At 32.1% G+C, this 24041-nt stretch overlaps 1 long non-coding RNA gene and 1 pseudogene across 7 annotated transcripts; both read left to right on the top strand.

Annotated features, from left to right (window-relative positions):
- Positions 1–6062: 6062 nt before the first annotated feature.
- LOC140861535 (ferric reduction oxidase 3, mitochondrial-like) lies at positions 6063–11205 on the top strand (annotated as a pseudogene).
- Positions 11206–17581: 6376 nt separating this feature from the next.
- Positions 17582–23813, top strand: LOC140863262 (uncharacterized). Of its 7 annotated transcripts, none has more exons than XR_012143870.1 (4): positions 17582–18085; positions 18267–18405; positions 19175–23176; positions 23292–23813. It is a non-coding gene; the product is annotated as an uncharacterized lncRNA (long non-coding RNA). The 7 variants fall into 7 exon arrangements; XR_012143869.1 differs by having other exon boundaries at positions 23302–23813; XR_012143868.1 differs by having other exon boundaries at positions 17586–18085; positions 19175–20626; positions 23087–23813.
- Positions 23814–24041: the final 228 nt, after the last annotated feature.

The raw sequence follows: 24041 nt of genomic DNA on the forward strand, positions 1-24041 counted from the left end.
TATATAGAGAATTTAGACCGACTTTCATCTTGGGCTTTAGGTCAACAGTAACTTATGACCCAATTATAAAGTCAACATGGTCCAGCCCGATAAGTCTTCATTCATCAGTTTGATCTGCCCTTGTATTTCGATCTGCATCGATCTGCCTGCAAGCGTATAGCTTCTTGGACACTTCATCTAACCTCTAACCAAGTCACAATACTCGAGCAATCTATCTTCATGAACTCATCCGAAGACTCGTCTGACCATCACATCGATCTGATCCCAGTATACGATCTGGCCATGAACTCATCTGATCACCGAGCCCATCTGATCTATATTATCCGATCCGATCTCTTCTCTATTCCCATTCAATCTGATAGAAGCATACTTCAACATATTATATACAAGAATATATATATTTACAAAAGTAATTAGCATTTTCGATAATTATCAGCATTTTCGGATACAAATGAAATCAATTGAAATAAATTCTGTTTAAAGAAAATTAAAAGATTGGAGGTTTTATATATTCTATTAATGGCTAAAACATGAGGATCTTTGCTCAACTAGGTATAACTCTCATTCAGCTAGGCATAAAAAATTCAGCTCAGTGTCTCTCATTCGAATTGTACTTTTGGTTTGGATCATGCAGTTCATTTCCTTTTCCCTGTTTTAAACCAACTTTTATATATATATATATATATATATATATATATATATATATATATATTTGGACCACATGTCATATATATATATATATGAATAAATTCTATTTAAATTAAATACAATTACCTATCTAGTTAATTAATCCTTAAAAAATATCTAGGATTAAGAGTTAATTTAAGCTAAGCAGGTATTCCTTTTATATATATATATATATATATATATATATATATGACTGACCATGGAGTACTCGTGGAGAGCACATCAATTCTAATTAAGCACCACAAAATGATCAGTTCTTTGTTTTTTTCCTCTTTCTTATTTCCCAACTTCCAAACCATGTCTCCGCCTCTCCCATAGCCCATTCTTGTTTCGAAAACAAGCTCTTGCAATATTTTAAAATGTACAGCTGACCCAATATCATGGTTCAACCGATCTACCCAACAAAGATAATTATTACACCATAACATTGAACTAACACAAAATATTTAATTATTATTAATGACGTAAATTTCTTTTTTTTACGTACGGATGTAAAACGCTTGTGTATTTAATTGTTAATTTCACTATTGATATGTGATCCAATGAAGAAGCCAAAAATATAATTGTATATACGTTCTGCTTCTTCATTATTTGTTAATATATAATTTCTCTTAATGTTAAGGTTAAATTACCATTGTATTTCTTTATAATATAATTAAGTTTAAATTATTTAAAACTTTAATTTATTCACATGCATATGCATGCATACGATCTTCTTTTAAAATATCAAAGATATATAATATTATTTTAAATAAATAAAATTGGATGAGATCCATCTTTCCAAATTCTTTTTGCTCAGCGATCTGTTACAAATAAACCGAAATCAAAAGAGGAATGAAATAAGGGAGAAAAAACAAACAATATATAAAACAAACAATATATACCAAGATGAGATATCACAAAAACAAATTAACAATACATACCAAAAAAAAAATTGATCTTATATAAAGAGTAGCTAGGTTAGACATTTAGGGCACGCACACTCCTCCTCCTATATATTTATATCCTCTCTCAGCTCCCACGAAAAAAACAGAGAATGAGAATGGTTGCTAGCTATGGTGGTTCCATCTCTCCCATTTCGCTCAAGTGGGTAAATCTCAAGTGCCGACCTTTCCACGGCTCATCACAAAAAATGCAAAAAGTGTTTACTGGCTACAATCCTTACCAAGATGAGATATGGAAGAGGCGCTGCCGTTTATCTCTTGCAGAATGAAATAGTTATTGAAGAAGAGGGTGAAGAGTTCAAGCTTCTTTTCGACGATTATATCGACCAAGTTGCGCCTTGGTTGTTTGAAAAGAACATAGGTGAAATAATATACGACGTTGGTGGTGATGAGTTGAAAGAGATTGTGTCGCAGGACCAGTATATCATCCATCTGGTCGAGGTGATGGAGGCATACAAAAAATTGAGAAAAGCAAAAGCTAGCTGCTCTGCCAAGCTTATAATCAAGATTTACACGGAGGCCCACAGGGGCATAGGCTAGTTGGTAAGGCCTGAGGTGATGTGGAAAGAAATTCCTAGCGTTGCGGGTTCGATCCTCGTGTGGAGCATATTCTTTATTGAAATATTTGGGGGTATGCTCTGGGGGTTGGACTATGTTGTTCCCTCCCTTAGGTCCCTGCCTACTCGTGCACATCCCTCGATTTAACCCCGCATGAGCCAATGAGCCTCTGACTCATGTGGGATGGGTCTCCTTCGGGGTCAACCCTTTTTAAAAAAAAAAAGATTTACACAGAGGCACAAGAACACCGTCAATTTCTCTATGAAAAATATAACGCTGAAATAGCTCAAGCTTTCCTCTACTGCAGTAACGCAAATTACTTTTTAACTGAATGGATGATGACACCAACTTCCGATGATGAACAAAAGGGTCTACCGAAGGATTGATAATCTAAGCTTGGTGTTTTCTTGGCGATCGAGTTAAATGTGGGTCTTTTATTTTTTTAATGGGCCGGGTGTCTTCTCTTATTAATTATGATCATTTGAGTGGTGTCTCCTTCGTTAATGTTTAATGATAACTTGCTTCTTCGTTCTAACATTTCCAATTTTTATGCTTATTATTCATTAAATATATTTATTCTGAGTTATATTATATATAATTGTATATGTTATATATTTATTTAATTATGGATATGTTATCTATATAATACAGTTAGTTATAATTCTCGTGACATAATATTATATTTCAAACTTAAATCATTATTGAAATCAATTCTGTTAAAGCAAATTAAATATTATTCTATTTTTGGCTAAAAATATTAGGGTTTTGTGGGGAATAGCTATAACACCATTTGGCCATTCAGCTAGGCAAAAAAAATGATATTAAAGCTGATCTCATATTCGAATAGTACTACACCTTTTGATTTGGATCAGTTGATTGTTGTTTCCCCCTATTGAATCGACTTTTATATATATATATATATATATCTATATATATATATATATGTGTGTGTATGTATATGGATTATGACATGCAATAATCATCATTTTACAAATTATAAATATTAGAATTATAACACATATTACAAATTAATGATGTTCATCTAGCCTAACCCAAAATCGAACCTTGGTTAAAAACCCAAATTTAAATGACTGATATTTTTTCACCACAAGTAATCGAATGAGCATAATAGAGTTTAACTCACTGGAAATAACTCATCAAGGATGAAAATTCAACAAATATATATAAGGGGCCCCATTCGTTAGTATCCAAACTAAATTATATTTGAGAAGGATTTCCAATTAAATATCCAATTAATTCAATTTTATTTTGATTCTTACGTGCAGATATCAATTGAATTATATTTGTTACTCCAATAATTATCCACCATTTTCAAAAATAACACCACAAATTTCAATTTTAAACATTTGGCCATCGACACAAAAATTAAATATAAAAATAAACTGTTAATTGTCACGTACAAATTATTTTCATTGTGGTCTTTGTAAAGAAATGAATAGAAGGGAGACCATTTTTTTATATAAAAAAAATCAAAAAATTTAAATAAAATTGAAAATATAAACATGCAGTAATTTGTCATATAAAATTCGATTTTTGAACGTTCAAAAAAAGAGAAATGAAAATCATGTATATATTTAATGCATGCCTGCAAGTTTACGAGAATTTTACTCTTATTAGCTAAAAAACTCTTTCTAAACCACCTTGATATATAGGGGGAGCTTTCTGAGACTCTGATCCATGCAGCTGTGCTAACTGCAAAAGCAAATTAAAATTCAGTAATTAATTATTTCATATATGAAAAGTTTATTATTATTATAAAAACCCTTAAATAAACAATATACTTTAAATTCAATTAGGCCCCAAAAATAAAGTACTATATATATTAAATTAAATTAGGCCCAAAAAATATAGTACTATATATATACATACATATATTGGTTTAACTATATACAGGCCAATACGTTAATTTTTTTTCCCGATTTTAATTACACTTTATATATAAATTGATTTTTTAACGAAAGCATTCTCTTATAATATTGTGTTGTGGAGAAGGACGCACTTATATATATATATATATATATATATATCATTTATATATATATATATATATATATATCATTTATTATTTTGTTTATTGATTGTAACTGTAAGATCGAATTAACGTTTACCGCTTTATTAAAAATTATGTGGATATAGAAATGATGCAATTAAAATATTTTAAAATGTACAGTTGACCAAATATCACGGTTCAACCAATCTACCCAACAAAGATAATTATTACACCCTAACATTGAACTAAAACAAAATATTTAATTATAATTAATGACGTAAATTTCTCTTTTTTACGTACGGGTGTAAAACACTTGTGTATTTAATTGTTAATTTCACTATTGATATGCATGTGATCCAATGAAGAAGACAAAGATATAATTGTATATACATTCTGCTTCTTCATTATTTGTTAATATATATAATTTCTCTTAATGTTAAGGTTAAATTACCATTGAATTATATATAATACATTTAGTTATAATTACCGTGACATAATATTATATTTCAAACCTAAATAATTATTGAAATCAATTATGTTAAATCAAATTATATATTATTCTATTTTTGGCTAAAAATATAAGGGTTTTGTGGTGAATAGCTATAACCCCATTTGGTCATTCAGCTAGGCAAAAAAAATGATATTAAAGGTGATCTCATATTCGAATAGTACTACACCTTTTGATTGAATCAGTTGATTGTTGTTTCCCCATATTGAACCGACTTATATATATATATATTTTGGACCACATGTCACATATTTAAATACACATATGTACGTATATATATATATATATGTGTGTGTGTGTGTGTATGGATTATGACATGCAATAATCATCATTTTATAAATTATAAATATTAGAATGATAACACATATTACAAATTAATGATGTTCATCTCACCTAACCCAAAATCGAACCTTGGTTAAAAATCAAAATTTTAAATGACTGATATTTTTTTCACCACAAGTAATCGGATGAGCATAATAGAGTCATCAAGGATCACTAGTAGAATTTTCGATTTTTACTTCGCTATTTTTTACTTCGGAGATTAGAAACTGTGAAGTAATATATAACAATAGACTTCAATAATAAAAATGGCGAAGTAAAAAATGAATTTATACTTCAGTTGTTAAAAAACACGGGCTTCACAATTAATTTGTGGCAACTTTTTACTTCGGCATAGCCAATTTGGTGAAGTAATAAATTTAAATAATATATAATTTATATTAGTGCTGAAGTAGAAAAAGGAAAACCAGATGAAAGAACCATCCTAGTCACTTCATCGTTTTTACGATCCCCATTTTCTTTAAAACCCTAGCCGCTGATTTTGAATCTCCGGCATTCCACCGCGCCGGAAACTGCTCGTCAACACTTGGATTTGAAAGCACAAGAGATCTGAAGCCTTCTGTTTTTTTTATCATTTCGGCTTTTCCGAGTTCCAAATTTCCGTATCTCATCAGCATCGAGCACTGGGCGGGCCTTGACAGAATGGGACCGATCTTCCTGTATTGCGGGAAAGAAGGTGACATTGAGTGGTTCACCGCCAATACAGGCCTCGTTTGTGAGATCGCTCCTCGTTTTTGCGCCATGGTTATCTTCCCTGAAGCAATATTTTTTTTACGTCGTTACTTATTAGCTGGAAATTAGTCCCTAGTTTTATTTAGTTGCCCCTTACCCCCTGCATTCTGGCGCACATGTATCTGTTGTGTAAGAATGTGATCCTCAGCACTTTTAGTTCGGGCCACATGAGATTCTTGGTATATTCATTGTTCTTGGGAGAGTTGGCTGGAAATTTAAAGTGTTTTAGAATACGACGGCATGTTTTTTGAACAGTTATTTCCGATTAAAGTGAAATTAAACAATGTTAGGCCTTGTAGGGAATGTATGCTTGGCTTTCCTCTTTTTTCCAGTGACTCGAGGATCATCAATCTTACGCTTGCTTGGCCTTACTTCAGAATCTGCGATCAAGTATCATATTTGGCTTGTCCATACTGCACTAACCCTTTTCACTACACACGGTCTTTGCTTTGTTATATTTTGGGCTAAAACACATCAGATCTCGGAGGTATATATTAATGATCGAGTCTTGATCTAATTTTTTGTTGAATTTTCTAAAAAAAACAGATTCTTGATCTTTTTTCAGATGATCAAATGGAATAAAATTGGGGATTTCAAACCTGGCTGGTGAAGTAGCTTTGGTCTCTGGATTAATAATATCGATTACAAGCCTAACTCTTGTTAGGAGGAAAATATTTGAACTCTTCTTCTATACACATCATATGTACATTTCTTTTATTGTTTTCTTCGTTTTACATGTTGGATTTCTTTATTCTTGCATAATGTTACCCGGTTTCTACCTCTTCTTGATTGATTGGTATCTGAGATTCTTACAATCTCAACAAAGAGTTCGTCTGGTTTCTGCTCGTGTATTACCTTGACAAGCCATGGAACTGAACTTTTCCAAGGATCCAAGTGACGTATAATTCAGTATGCACATATAATGCTTTTTGATTACCTAACAGCGAAACTTTATTGTCCATTTTCTAATTTTCCATTCAATACCAGGATTGAGTTATAAGACATCAAGCATTATCTTCATCAGCATTATGTTCATCAATTTAAGAGTGTATCTAAGCTCCAGTGGCATCCATTCACTGTAATCTCGAATACTAACACAGATCCTGATCGACTCAGTGTTGTCATCAAATGTGAAGGGGGATGGTCTCAGAAGCTTTATCAAAAATTTTTGTCTCAAATAAATCGTCTTGAAGTATCTGTTGAACGACCTTATGGTCCTGCATCAACCTTATTTTAAGGTTAAATTTTACCAAAAAAACAACATTCCATTGATTTCAAGTCGGCCTCATCTTTTCCTTTTTTTTTGTCATCAAGCGACGTATCATGTGGACTAATGCATTACATATGCAGGCACGACATGCTAGTGATGGTGAGTGGAGGCAGTGGAATCACCCCTTTCATTTTCATCATTAGAGAACTCATTTTCCTTTCGAGCACATCGGAAAGAAACATTCCAAGAATCCTCCTTGTATCAGCTTTCCAGAAAGCCGAAGATCTCGCATTGCTAGAGTTTCTCCTTCCGAATTCTGGAACTTTTTCCAATATCTCCACCTTAAAGTTACAAATTCAGGCATACGTGACGAGAGAGAAAAGACCCACAATGGACAACCAGAAGCAACCTCAAACCTCAGAGGTATAATCTGCTCAACATGATCGCATTTGAATTTACTATTTAATTAGAGGGCGCATTGAAGGAGTACTTCAGTTTTACAGTGTCTCATATTATAATATAAAATTGAATTATATATAAATAATATTTGAGTGACTTTGTACTTGAAACTTCTGAGTTATACTCTGGTCAAAATGTTTTGAAGTGCGAGGGGCTGAGGATGGTGGGATTATTTCCTTCTTGATTTCAACATATCTCAGAATTGATGGAAGCTCTTACAGTGGAGTGTTCAAGGGTGGAGTTAAACATGGTCTTGGGTGCTATCATTTCAGGTTATTGTAAATTTGATTTCACTTTGGTTTCCATGTTCTAATATTTAATTTCGCGTTTATTTTTTTGCTAAATCATTTGAATTTGATGTGATTTTTGTTGTTCGAAACCACATGCACGCTCACACACACATTATTTTCTCGAAACCATTGTGGTAAGCTAAGTTTTTTGCATCTCATTTGGTTCTTGTTATATGTGAACTCTTTATTGTTCCACTTAAAAGATGGTGATTTTAATCATTTGTTGTGATGAGGTCTTAAACTTGAGCCTGAAGAATTTTATAAAAAGAAAGTTGTACAGAGTAAAGGTTAGTGTAAGCTTTGTGTGGCCATGTTGAAAAGTTGAAACTTGGAATCAAACTTGCTGATTATGCCATATAGATTACAGTATCGACCTCCCGTGTCGGGATGGTCGGTGATCCTTCATCACCTCGATCAAATAAATAGATAGAAGATTTGGATGCATCAGTTACTGTGTATAAATGGAACTCAACTTATATTGGTAAAATTCTATGATATTACAAGAATAGAGATAGATATTCTGGGGAGTATTTTGGTGATAAAAAGCTAGTGTGGGAGCAGTGGGGTGAGGGAACTGTTATATATTACCAGCTCTCGTATAATTCGGCTTTCCAATGACCATTTTTCCAATTATATACAATATATATATATAGCCATAGGGCACAACGAAATTAAACGGTATATATATATATATATATATATATATATATATATATATATATATATATATATATATATATATATATATATATTTAATGCTTGGAAGTTACAAATTTATTTTTTCATCTAATTTACGTATTTGAAGGATGCAGCCTTGAAGTTGAGATGGTCACTTGCTTTTATTTTGGTGTACTATTTTATTTTTATATTTTATTTATTTGAATTTTTTTTTCCTCGTAAATATTTATTTTTCTTTTTATGTTGTGTTCTTAACGTTTGGGTTGTGGATTTTTTGGGTTTGATGGGATTTGTTTTGGCACTAATGGTAAAAGAAATCACTCGACTTGTTACCTTCACTAATGCACCGAATGGAGTCTTTGATGTTGGCTAGCCAACTTAGGCAAGAAATAGCACATCATACTGGGATTTAAATATTCCAAGCTCGGTGGTATGTGCCTTTATAGCTGTTAACGATTAACTTTAATTGTAATTCTTTTGGTATTTAATGACTTAATCTAATAATTTCATTCATGATCAGATTTTGGAACCTCTCACCACAGTAGGATGTAAAGAACATTTCTCCTTGGAGAGGTTGGAAACACTCGGAGATGCAATTTTAAAGTATGCCATTTTTTTTATTTTTGGGTGTGATTTGAAAATACGGTCTAATGTGATTTAAGCTATATTTAATTTAGTGCCTATTTTTCATCCTAGTGATAGTTGAGTGATTAGATCTATGCAGGTTATTAAGGAGTTAGGTGTGATCGAATGAAAAAATGAAAAATTTTCGTTATGATTTGAAAAAAATTCAAGATTCATTGCTAAGCTTCTGTTGAAGCTTGTAGTTTGATTTGAATTGTGTTTTTTATGTGTTTTTTTTAATATGCCATATGATTCCATCACATGTAATTGGATGAAAGTGCACTTGTAGATCTAATCCTGTAATTCCAGTTCTGTGCTTTGAAATTCCAGCACGAGTTTAAAATTTCACGCTGATGGTTTAGATATCTAACTTTCGTGTTTTGAAATCCTTCCGACATTCCTAAGATTTGCCGAAAAGATCCTGGGGTTATATTCAGTTGTTTCTCGACGGAGAACTGAATCAACAGAGAATGAGGGTATGCAACTTCTTACCTAATTCTTTGCCTTTTTTTAGTAAAGCATGAGGACTAAATACAGTTGCATATCGAAGTGGGTATCTTTATTTCTTCTTCTTATTATTTTTTCTATCTTCAAAGATTTGTGATGTCGACGCTGTTGCTAAAATATTCATTTTATTGAGCTGGAAATTGTCCCACGAAAGAGTGTTGCTAGTTTTCATTTTATTTTTTTATTTTTTACTTGTTTTATTTTCGAATATGGTGACATGGATTTATCGTGTTTTGTTTGTTGTGGGGTCATATTTGCCAAATACTTAAACATAGTTTCTCAAGTAAATGCAATATGAGGACTAATATAGCCAAAATTTAGTCCAATGCATGCTTGCGTTGTGTTGTATGAATAAATTTTTCATACTCAATCTGCTTTCCTTAATTCCTTTTAGCATTGTGTACAAATTTATATTTATATATTTGAGTAGACTTTGTGACTCCTTGCTCTGTTCTGGATTTAAGTTCCATATTTTACTAAAATCTATTGTTGCGATCTAGATTTATAGGGAGATTTGAGAAAGGTATGGAGTGGAGTACTCAGAAGTTGAGATATATAGGCGTGATTATGGTCAACCTTGGGGTAAATATAGCCATGTCTCATTCTCTCTTCTCTGTAAATTGTGATGAAGTATCCAAAAGTATCCATTCTTGATTTTAGAAACAGTTTTCTGATTTGAGTTTGGCTTAGTCATATTTGAGTTTAAAATTGTTTTGTTGAACTATTCCTAAAAATTAGCATTGATTGCTCGAGTCACATTGATTTTGGAAATCATTCATGATTCTTGTATAATAAACTTTTAGTATTTGTTATTATATATAAATTTTAATTACTTAATTGTTTATTGAAGATAAGTTGTGAATTATGGATAAATCTTGGATTCGCTCGGATAGAAGATCTAAACAGTATGAGAAGGGTATTACTAAATGGCCAGGTTTTAAACAACTGACGGTATGTGTTGTGCTTACGTATGAATGACATGAATTGATAGTTCATATTATTTGGATTGTGATTGCTACAATTGAGTTTCAATTTCATTATAGGGAAATCTGAAACAAAATGGTTCTGTTGAATGTGGATATTATGTGATGAGGTATATGAAAGAGAAAGTTGAATGTGAAGATCTACATGTCGAAAGGATGGTGAGTTTCAAATTTTATTTTATGCTATGATTCCTTTCAAAATATGCTTGCCAATTAAGCATACCCGACCCGGCGCCCACCCCTAGTCTCTTTAGCTTATTGCGGTAATGGACGTTCCTAGTGAACTAAGATTTGATTTTGGTGGACAAGCTATGGTTCACTACATTGTTAACATCAATTGAGTGTGATTGTTTTCTTTAGCTAGCTGTTGGAATTATTTGTGAAATGACAAATATATATGTATCCTTGATAGAGTACTGTGTTTTCAATTTAGTAATGTTTTAATTTAATCATCTGTTGCAATGAAAACCTGTGATCAGTACCTGCATATGTCGTTACCCTTATTTGTGAACTGGCAAATATGAATCCTCGATCTTAAATTTTATTCTAATGTATTTTATTTTTTTTACATTTCAGTATTCAGGATCCATCAGGAACCAAAATTACGACCAAGCTCAATTTGACGAAATTAGAAGTGAATGGAGCGAATTCGTCTACTCCTATGTAGGTTCATAAATTGGTCATATGCACGTTGGGATGCATAATACTTTTATTGATGGATATACTTTTGGATGGATAATTTATCAATCTTTTGTAGAAATACTCGTGGATGCATAATTTTTTATTGATGGATGTACTTTTGGATGGATAATTTATCAATCTAATTAGTGTATTTTACGTTTCAGATATATATATATATATATATATATATATATATATATATATATATATATTAATGGTGTTATTGTATCTAATTAAAATTGTTTAATGTTGATTTAGTGATACATATATTTTTACTTCATCAATCAATGTAAAAGCCGAAGCCATATGTACTTTATTACTTCGTCAATTAATGAAACTGCTGCAGTAAGGACATGTTTTTACTTCGCCAAGTTACATAACATTTGAAGTTAAATAGAGCATTTACTTCATCACTCAATGTAAATACCGAAGTCATATATGTTCTATTACTTCGTCGTTTAATGAATAAACGGAAGTCATATATGTTCTATTACTTCGTCACTTAAGAAAACTGCCGAAGTAAAATACGCGCATTTAATTCGTCAGTCAACGTAAATGGCGAAGTTATAGATGTTATATTACTTCGTCACATAATGTAAATGCTGAAGTAAAAGGCATGCTTTTACTTCAGAACCGGTCCAATATTAAGCGAAGTAAAATGGTACCCTATTACTTCGGTAATTTCATGCCTAATACTTCGGTTATTAAGCGAAGTAAAATGGTACCTATTACTTCACGTGCATCTACTTCGGTACTTATCTATCTACGACTTCAGTTAATATGCGAAGTAAAAGGCATAAATTCTACTAGTGGATGAAAATTCAACAAATATATATAAGGGGCCTCATTCGTTAGTTTCCAAGCTAAATTATATTTGAGGAGGATTTCCAAATAAATATCCAATTAATTCAATTTTATTTTGATTCGTACGTGCAGATATCAATTGAATTATATTTGTTGCTCCAATAATTCTCCACCATTTTCAAAAATAACACCACAAATTTAAATTTTAAACATTTGGCCATCGACACGAAAATTAAATATAAAAATAAACTGTTAATTGCCACGTACAAATTATTTTCATTGTGGTCTCTGTAAATAAATGAATAGAAGGGAGACCATTTTTTTTATATAAAAAAATCAAACAATTTAAATAAAATTGAAAACATGACCATGCAGTAATTTGTCATATAAAATTCGATTTTTGAACGTTCAAAAAAGGAGAAATGAAAATCATGTATATATCTAATGCATGCCTGCAAGTTTACGAGAATTTTACTCTTATTAGCTAAACAACTCCTTCTAAACCACCTTGATATATAGGGGGAGCTTTTTGAGACTCCGATCCATGCAGCTGTGCTAACTACAAAAGCAAATTAAAATTCAGTAATTAGTTATTTCATATATATGACATGGATGTTTATAATGTTAATTATTATTATAAAAACCCTTAAATAAACAATATACTTTAAATTCACTTAGGCCCCAAAAATAAAATACTATATATATTAAATTAAATTAGGCCCCAAAAATAGTACTATATATATATACATACATATATTGGTTTAACTATATACAGACCAATACGTTAATTTTTTTTCCTGATTTTAATTATACTTTATATATAAATTGATTTTTTAACGAAAGCATCCTCTTATAATATTGTGTTTTGGAGAAGGACGCACTTAACATATATATATATATATATAATTTATTATTTTGATTATTGATTGTAACTTTAAGATCGAATTAAGGTTTACCGCTTTATTAAAAATTATGTGGGTATAGAAATGATGCAATTCAAATATTTTAAAATGTCCAGTTGACCAAATATCACGGTTCAACCAATCTACCCAACAAAGATAATTATTACACCCTAACATTGAACTAAAACAAAATAATTAATTATAATTAATGACGTAAATTTTTCTTTTTTACGTACCGGTGTAAAACGCTTGTGTATTTAATTGTTAATTTCACTATTGATATGTGATCCAATGAAGAAGACAAAGATAAAATTGTATATACGTTCTGCTTCTTCATTATTTGTTAATATATATAATTTCTCTTAATGTTAAGGTTATATTACCATTGAATTATATATAATACATTTAGTTATAATTCCCGTGACATAATATTATATTTCAAACCTAAATCATTATTGAAATCAATTATGTTAAAGCAAATTATATATTATTCTATTTTTGGCTAAAAATATAAGGGTTTTGTGGTGAATAGCTATAACCCCATTTGGCCATTCAGCTAGGCAAAAAAATGATATTAAAGGTGATTCCATATTCGAATAGTACTACACCTTTTGATTGGATCAGTTGATTGTTGTTTCCCCATATTGAACCGACTTATATATATATATATATATATATATATATATATATATATATATATATATATATATTTTGGACCACATGTCACATGAATTATTTAAATACACATATGTACATATATATATTTATATATATATATGTGTGTGTGTATGTATATGGATTATGACATGCAATAATCATCATTTTATAAATTATAAATATTAGAATGATAACACATATTACAAATTAATGATATTCATCTCACCTAACCCAAAATCGAACCTTGCTTAAAAATCCAAATTTTAAATGACTGATATTTTTTTCACCACAAGTAATCGGATGAGCATAATAGAGTCATCAAGGATGAAAATTCAACAAATATATATAAGGGGCCTCATTCGTTAGTTTTCAAGCTAAATTATATTTGAGAAGGATTTCCAAATAAATATCCAATTAATTCAATTTTATTTTGATTCGTACGTGCAGATATCAATTGAATTATATTTGTTGTTCAAATAATTCTTCACCATTTCCAAAAATAACACCACAAATTTCAATTTTAAACATTTGGCCATCGACACGAAAATTAAATATAAAAATAAACGTTTAATTGTCACGTACAAATTATTTTCATTGTGGTCTCTGTAAAGAAATGAATAGAAGGGAGACCATTTTTTATATAAAAAAATCAAACAATTTAAATAAAATTGAAAATATGACCATGCAGTAATTTGTCATATAAAATTCGATTTTTGAACGTTCAAAAAAAGAGAAATGAAAATCATGTATATATCTAATGCATGCCTGCAAGTTTACGAAAATTTTACTCTTATTAGCTAAACAACTCCTTCTAGACCACCTTGATATATAGGGGGAGCTTTCTGATACTCCGATCCATGCAGCTGTGCTAACTGCAAAAGCAAATTAAAATTCAGTAATTAATTATTTCATATATGACATGGATGTTTATAATTTTATTATTATTATAAAAACCCTTAAATAAACAATATACTTTAAATTCACTTAGGCCCCAAAAATAATGTACTATACATATTAAATTAAATTAGGCCCCAAAAATATATTACTATATATATACATACATATATTGGTTTAACTATATACAGGCCAATACGTTAATTCTTTTTTCTGATTTTAATTACACTTTATATATAAATTGATTTTTTAACGAAAGCATCCTCTTATAATATTGTGTTGTGGAGAAGGACGCACTTAACATATATATATATATATATATATATATATATAGAGTTCTTTTATGGTGCCCAACTCTATATGCCCAACTCTATGCCCACCATGTACAATATGTGATAAGTCAACTCATCAATTGTGTTGGTCAACTCACATATTGTACATGGTGGGCATGGAGTTGGGCATATGAGTTGGGCACCATAAAAGAACTCTATATATATATATATATATATATATATATATATATATATATATATATATATATATTATTTTGATTATTGATTGTAACTGTAAGATCGAATTAACGTTTACCGCTTTATCAAAAATTATGTGGGTAGAAATGATGCAATTCAAATATTTTAAAATGTGCAGCTGACCAAATATCACGGTTCAACCAATCTACCCAACAAAGATAATTATTACACCCTAACATTGAACTAACACAAAATATTTAATTATAATTAATGACGTAAATTTCTCTTTTTTATGTATGGGTGTAAAACGCTTGTGTATTTAATTGTTAATTTCACTATTGATATGCGATCCAATGAAGAAGCCAAAGATATAATTGTATATACGTTCTGCTTCTTCATTATTTGTTAATATATATAATTTTTCTTAATGTTAAGGTTAAATTATCATTGAATTATATATAATACATTTAGTTATAATTCCCGTGACATAATATTATATTTCAAACCTAAATCATTATTGAAATCAATTATGTTAAAGCAAATTATATATTATTCTATTTTTGTCTAAAAATATAAAGGTTTTGTGGTGAATAGCTATAACATCATTTGGCCATTCAGCTAGGCAAAAAAATGATATTAAAGTTGATCCCATATTCGAATAGTACTACATCTTTTGATTTGGATCGGTTGATTGTTATTTCCCCATATTGAACCGACTTATATATATATATATATATATATATATTGGACAACATGTCACATGAATTATTTAAATACCCATATGTATATACATATATATATGTATGTATATGGATTATGAGATGCAATAATCATCATTTTACAAATTATAAATATTAGAATGATAACACATATTACAAATTAATGATGTTCATCTCGCCTAACACAAAATCGAACCTTGGTTAAAAACCCAAATTTTAAATGACTGATATTTTTTTCACCACAAGTAATCGGATGAGTATAATTTAGTTTAACTCACTGGAAATAACTCATCAAGGATGAAAATTCAACAAATATATATAAGGGGCCCTCGTTAGTATCCAAGCTAAATTATATTTGAGAAAAATTTCCATTTAAATATCCAATTAATTCAATTTTATTTTGATTCGTACGTGCAGATATCAATTGAATTATATTTGTTGCTCCAATAATTCTCCACCATTTCCAAAACTAACACCACAAATTTTAATTTTAAACATTTGGCCATCGACACAAAAATTAAATATAAAAATAAACTGTTAATTGCCTTGTACAAATTATTTTCATTGTGGTCTCTGTAAAGAAATGAATAGAAGGAAGACCATTTTTTTATATAAAAAAATCAAAAAATTTAAATAAAATTGAAAATATGACCATGCAGTAATTTGTCCTATAAAATTCGATTTTTGAACGTTCAAAAAAAAGAGATTGGGCCCTTAGGGCACCAGATGTTTTGTAAAGGGGCAATACCCTAATCGATGCAACAAACACGCGCGTGCGCAGCCCATCGCTCGATGCGTTAATTTTTTGGGATAAAATTTAATTGAAATAATATTTATTATTATTTTATTTGTGTACACCACCTAAGAGGCGAGACAGAAACTTCGGCGCTCGAGCGCGCGCGAGCCTACCAAGAGTGGGAGGCAAAAGTCCTACTGCTCGAGCGCACAAACATGTCGCTCGAGCGAGCATCTAGAAAATAACAAAACAGAAAGCTTGACGCTCGAGCGCGCAAACATGCCGCTCAAACGAGCCTAAAATATCATCTAGGCAAAAAGCCTAGCGCTCGAGCGCGCAAACTTGTCGCTCGAGGGCACCGCCTGTCATCCCGGAAAGGTTAACATTTTTGGGCCTTTTTTGTCATGGGTTTCATCTTTGGATCAAAACACATGTTCCCTGGACTTCAGTCTATATATATGACTGATAATATATGCAGAAAGTAGTACATTGATATTTGATAACATATAACGTGAGATTTCTGATTTCTGCAAGTTTGCCCCACTCTTTGTAAAAGAAAGTTGCTGCATATTTTTGTTCGTTGAAGTTCGAGATATTTGTTGTGCTGCTATATCTCGTTCGTGAGTTGTTGTATCTTAGAGACGATTGTGCTGAGTTGCTATTGTTCTTGTTGATTCAGAATTCGGAGTAAATCATACTAAAAATCGCAAGACGAAATCGTTATTTATCGGATTCTGAACATGTCTTCTGTTTTATTCACTCTGCTCGCCTCGACCCCCCCTCATGGAGAAAAGCCTCCAAACTTTTTTTCGGTGCCGATTTCAAAATTTGAAAGCAGAAGATGTTGTTTTATCTTACCACACTCAATCTATCAAGATTTCTGAAGGAGGATCCCCGTCGTTGTTGAAGGCGATTCTGATACCCAAAAAAGTACCGCGGTTGACGCATGGAACCACAACGATTTCTTGTGTCGAAACTATTTATTGTAACATTAAAAAATAAAATTGTCCGCACACAATTAACGAGACTTGAACATAAATTCGAGACGTGCTTATCTCGAACAAAAAAAATAATTAAATCAACATAAAAAATTATCGCGCAGCCAATAAAAATCGAAGGCCTTCATCTTGACCACTAGGCCAAGACCTTGTTGGCACATCTACATACTTGAAAGAGCGCTAAGAATGTGAAAATTGGCCAATTTGTTCCCGGTTGCCATTCACCCCAAATACACGCGTCTCGTGCTTCTTTCTCCAACGCAGAGCGCACCAAGACGAAACCGGTGTAAGCGATACCAGTCATTACCTTTTTCGTTCTTCACTGTTCTGCGCTTGATTACAGCTCCTTCGTGGATTGGAAAGCTTCGATTTCGGGTTAAGCTTTCTTCTTTTCTCTTGGTTTTTGGTTCTCCGACTTCTTTCTCATCCTTCGTTTTTCTTCGAGCTTCACCTCCAGTAAGTATTGGGACTCTGACTTCCATCGTTTTTCTTCTCTTCTCTTGTCTTGGTTTTTATTTCGCTTTTTTTTTTTGTTCTCCGAAATCTCTGGGTTTCGTTTGGGTTTTCTAATTTCTTGAGATCCCTCACTTTCGTTGAACTGTAAATAGAAATAATTTCGAAATATTTCAATCCTAATTCGCGGCCCTTTTCCGGTGTGCTTTATGTGGCTTCTTCGACCTTCTTAACGATGACGGTGATTATCTTTGTTTATCATAAATTTTCTGTGGAAGTGAGTTGTGTGCAGCGATTTCATTTCTTTGTTCAACTCTGTCTCCTGGAATGTATTTTAGTTTTTCCCATTGCCAATCTTGGTTTTAAAATTTTATTGCTGACTTGTTACATTTAAATTTAAGTTTAAAATTTTCCCCGTGCAGATTCAAGTGTTGGTTATGTAAACATAATATCAGATTTTTCTTAGTTTCTGTGCTTGCACATTGCTAACAAGTGCGAGTCTATTATTTGCAACACCTGAAACGGAAGTTAGTATGGAAACAAGTGAATGGGTTGTGCAAGGTAATGCTTGTGGATTTGTGTTACTGTTTGTTTAGCCTTTTCTTTGTCCAGTTTGAGTTTTGAATATGCAAAAAAACTGTTGACTTCTATTGTGATGTATGATTGTTAAGTTGCTGGTTATCATAATATTGTGGCTCTTACGAGATTTTTGACTTGATGGGATTTTAAGCCAATGTATGGTTGGATTTTAAATTTATTTATGATTAAAAGTCATTCTTGATCGAATGAGTAGATATTACAAGCTAAGACACAAATTCTACTTAAGAGTGGGAGGAAAATCTCAATTGGAGTAATCAATTCATTCTCATGAGCTAATTCAGACTGTGCTACTTTACCAACAATTGACATGTGTTGCTGCCTGATTTCACTCCATGAGTCTAATATTTCTGGACCTGGATCTCGTCATGGTTGTTGTATTATTTGTAGACTTCTATACCTTAAGAAAAGTGGTGGAGGCTATAGCAGAGCGTGTAGAAAAGATTAGGGCTGCTGTCATGTTTTAGTGTTTTATCAAGTCACAAATTTATCATTATTAGATTATATCGAATGTGCTTTTAACACTAAATTATTCCCTTCAAAATCAGCACCAATACAAAAACTTCGGGAGTTTGGGGATAGGTACTATTCATTTTATGACATTTTTCTTTACAAAAATTGATGGGATAACTTTGTATTTTCTTCTGTGAGAATGCACATTTGTCTTTTATTTCCATATGGAAAATTGATTTGCTAAAACTTTCTTTGATAGTCTAAGTATCACCTTATGCAGATAGAAGAAGAACAGGATAGGGTCAAAACTGATGTCAGCTGTATCATGCCTGCGGCGTTTGTCTCATCAAAAGTTGGTGGGGTGCTGCTGTTTGTGCACAAACATAGCAATCGAGAAATCCAACTTTGTCAAAAGAATTCCATGCGTCCTGTGCCTCTCTACCCACTGCTGCAAAGGAAAAAATGTGTCAAAAAGGTATCAGTCGTTACCTTCTCTTCCATTCTTCTTCGCTTCTTCTCGTGTCTTGCACCTTCTTCAACTGCTTCGATCCTTCTGCGCGGTGTTCCCTCTTCTTGGAATTGGAAAGCTTTGTCTGGGTTAGTGTTTTTCCTCTTGTGCTTGTGCTTGTTCTATACTTTTCTTTTTGCTTTTGGTTTGGTTTTGGTTTTGGTTTTGGTATTGGACATTCTCGTTCTCCACTTTGATCTTCTTTTCCGTTTTTTGGGTTTCTAAATTAATATTTTTTATTCCACTTGATAGTGAGTTTGGCAATTTTAGGTGTTCAATTGAAATTATAATTTTAGGTGTTCAATTACCGTGAGTTTGGGGAGAAAACATTCACTATTCGTAAAGTGGAAACACGTTGAGTCTAAGGCATTGTTTAATGTATTAAAATGTTCATTATCCTTATGTTGCACTACAAGATCTGGTTTACTTTACCAAACTACCCGATAACAATTTCTATGAAGGAACTTGACGTGCTATGCACTTACATACTTCCTCTGCTCGTTACCACCTTAAACCCTTGATGTTAGATTTAATTTGTTATGCTGCTTTAAGCTCCTTACTTGCCTTTTGCGGAATGAGGATACGACATTGGGATGTCATTTTTACCTATACTAGTATGGACTTTTTAGACAAAACTAAATATACTCATACTGGTTTGAGGTTCATAACTTATTTGTGATGGGTGTTTCTTGTATCAACTTTTTTCTTGAGAAAATCTTAAGTATCTGCTCCGTTGGACTAGAAAACTTTGTTCTCAAGGGTAGTGTGTATATATGATGAATCTATGGAAAAAACAACTAAAATGTTATAAATCCAAGTGAAAGCTTCTCCGAATTTTGGAAAGTCCGTATGATATGGCCCCGGAGGTTTTGAAGAGAAATGATGGATCTGAAGTTGATGTTTGGAGTGCTGGCGTGATTCGTGATATTTTGTTGTGTGGTGTGCCTCCTTCATTTTGGCCAGGTTTGTCACGTTCCTTTGTCTTTGTTTTTTTACTATTAATTTTTATGCATATGTATGGTTCTTTGTTAAACTATCTTGCTGCTGAATGCTAAAACTCGATCTTGCTATTTTCCTGGGCATTCAAGATTTTTTGCTTTGGCCTCCCAATGAGTAAGTTTTACCGATTTTAATGGAATTTGGAGTGCAACTAGCCAACTACTGAAATTGTAGATAACTTATCTCTCGCACCAAAGTCCACGCCGCCGTCGCAGCAAGCACCAGGTATTATTGTATACTTGAGTTTTTTTTAGCTTTATGCTCACTTTTTGGTAGTCCTTTTCTTTTAATTGGCTGATCCATAATGATTTGATATCAGATTGCTTCATTTTGTAAAATGGGATTTTAAAGATTGGTTTGAGTTGTGTGCTATTTGTTAATGGCTGTTGGTTGTTTGTTTTGTGTGATTTATTGTGAGTTCTCTCATTCTCTCTCACTTTGTTATGCTGATTTTATTATCTGTAGCTTGATAAATCCTGCGATGTCCCATTATAATGAACGTGAATACGGAAATAATCACTAAATTGTGATGTTTGTCCCTGTATTCTTCTCTTTTCATGAGAATCAATATGCTCAAATAGTGACTGAACTGATGCAACTATATTCTAACAAAGTGACTTGAACACTGATCTTGATATACCTAGTATTATACACCTCTCTTGCTGACCGTGGCTCTAAAGTTATACACTGTGCTTTGTAATCACACTTTGTAAGCATTGCTAATTCGTTAACATGGAGTCCTTCCATTCTATGAGCCATAGAATTAAAAATTCCCCCAGACATCTTGAATGAACTTATGTAGTTATGCTTAAAATTAGAAATTTGAATCTGTCAGAATTATTTGCTTGTTCCAAAAAATTTCTATTTGGAATAAGTCAGTTTCCACTATCTAGATATTCATTGTTCCTGCGTTTTTTCATCTCCAGAATTGCTTCTTATACTATTAAGTGTATCGTTCACCGCATTTTGCTTTGCTTAATGCAGATTTTTCCCCCTTCTAATTTGGTACACATAAACATATGTACAGTTTTTACTAATTTATTATTGAGCTGAGGCATTCCGTTATATGGGTAAATGTAGTGCTAAGTTGGTAAATTAGAAAGGAGTCAAGCGGTTTCAAAATACTACAAGTAATGTATCTTTTGCACAAAAGAGGATATGAGTGATAATGGGGCAAAAGAATATAACCTGAAGCCAACATATTTGCTTCAATTCTTTGTATCAGTATAAGTTTACCATTTTTCTCTTTTTTCTCCATACAAATGAACTCCCAACTCAACTATTATTATTTTACTTCTGTAGAAAGGCTAAAGCTCAGTCTCTTCAGTCTCTTAATGTTCTATCTTGATATTGGGATAGAATTGGCACGTATATAAGTGTAAGAACATTGGAAACTGTCCTTTATAAACTTATGGCATTCTCTCCACATTAAGCAATGAACTTTGTTGACTAACACATGATGCCACACATTGCACAATGCTTTTTAAATAGATGTAGGTTGAACTTTGTTGACTAACACATGATGCCACACATTTCACAATGCTTTATAAATAGATGTAGGTCGTTTTTTGAAATTCAAATTTATGTAAGGTCGTTAACCTGATAATCGCCATAAAACAGTTGCAACATGTATCTTGTTAGTGGAGGCAAATATTCAATCAAATCATAATAAAAATCAAAGCACCATCTTATTCCTGTATTATAAGTTCTGATCGATCTATGATATACACTTTTCACTTTCATTTTAATTTTACTTTGGCTGATTCTCTCAGATTTTATCATCTATGCAATGCTTTTTTTAGGTAAAAGTTGAATCGTCCCGGTTCATTATCCTTGTATAGGGTATTTTCTCTATTTCATATTGGATTAAAATTACTGGGATCTGCTGTACCTTATGGATCTCAGAAATGTATGATTATCAATACAATAAGGCACCGTTTGGTGCAAAGGATAGCACATTGGTTTATTAATCATTCTTGCTTTGTCCAATGCTTGGCTCAAGTTCTTCCAAGGATTAGTGTCATGCACCATTATCTAATCCAAGTTATATTGATTTAAAATCCTTATATTATTAATCCATCATCGTCCAATCTATGAACCAAACGGTGCCAGCAGTTTAGTATTTAAATGCTATGGTTGGTACCCGTGTTTCATTTAAGTGGCTTTTTACTTTGCACTGGAACATTTATGATCCCATGAACTTTATGATTCTAATTTTCCTGGGTATTTATTTATTTTTTGTGGAAATGATTGATCGTTCCTGAAAACTGTGAAGACACTTTTAGTATGTAGCTCAAAAATTAAAAAGGAAATTTTTTTTTATGTATATTTATTCATGCCAAATTTGTCATCTGAATTGGGTGTGAATTGCTGTTTATCATTTGATACCTCTTGGAGTTTATCTTGACTGAATCTTTAGACTTCGCTTGTTTTGGGATTCATTCATGTTTTTATTCGTGTACTTGGTAGTGTAGTTTTCTTCGCTAGAAAATGGATCATATATATAATTATCTAATGATTTATGCCAATTAGGCTTGATTATTTTGAATGCTACCTTCGTTGCACTTGGTGTTTAACACTCAATATTTGACAGATTAGGATAAGCTCCTATCTATTGTGTGGTATATTGATTACTTTGAATGCTACATTCGTTGCACTTGGTGTTTAACACTCAATATTTGACAGATTAGGATAAGCTCCTATCTATTGTGTGATACATCTTGATAACATGTACCGTGCATTCAAGAGTACGTGTTGTACCACTAGCATTCAAGAGTACGTGTTGTACCCATGCATGTAGCTGTTGTGCTAGCATTAGTATATTTCTCTTTATTGTTCCCAAGTTGGTGTATGACATCATATCTCTTTAATTTCGATAATAACTATACAGAAAATGCCAGGTCATGGGGATTTGGATAGACAAATAGAGCATTTGATCGGTGCAAGCCGCTAGCGGAGGTGGATGTGGATGTAAAATGTCTGTGCGAGCAAGCACGTGCAATTTAGTGGAGGAATGGAACGTGCAGCCGGTGAAATGCCCCTTGACAGTCTGCGGCGATATTCACGGGTAGTTTTAACGATCTGATTCAGCTCTTTCGAATTGGTGGAAACACTCCCGATACTAATTACCTCTTCATGGGAGACTATGTTGGTGAGTTTTACATCGATTTTGGGCATGTTACGGAAGACAAGCGTATCTTGATTTTTGTTATTCGTTCGATGCATATGAACTGGATCTATCGAGAGTTTTAGCTGGTTTTTGTAACTTGGATAAATTTTAATTGGGTTTTCTTCTTGTTTGCAAGTGTCCATCGTTGGTGCTTTGGAAAAATCAATTGTTTGTTTACTTTATATATACTTGATGTCTCTATTCTATGCCAGAAAATGAAATTGGATAATTGATGTATTTGCATGTGCGAAGTGAATTGAATTATGAGCATTAAATTGTGATCGATGCTCGGATTGTCTTGGAGATATATATTCTAGAATAAAAACCGATGAGGTGTTAATGAGAGCTGATTCCTTGGCACATGTTTTTGGAATTTCAGCTGGGTTTACTATAGTAATGAGACTATAAACATGCAATTTGGAGTTTTTGCACTGTATTTTCTTTAATATCGACCGAAGCTTTTAATTTGTT

The sequence above is a fragment of the Henckelia pumila genome, chromosome 4 (genome assembly GCF_033568475.1).
Source record: "Henckelia pumila isolate YLH828 chromosome 4, ASM3356847v2, whole genome shotgun sequence".
Lineage (NCBI taxonomy): Eukaryota > Viridiplantae > Streptophyta > Magnoliopsida > Lamiales > Gesneriaceae > Henckelia > Henckelia pumila.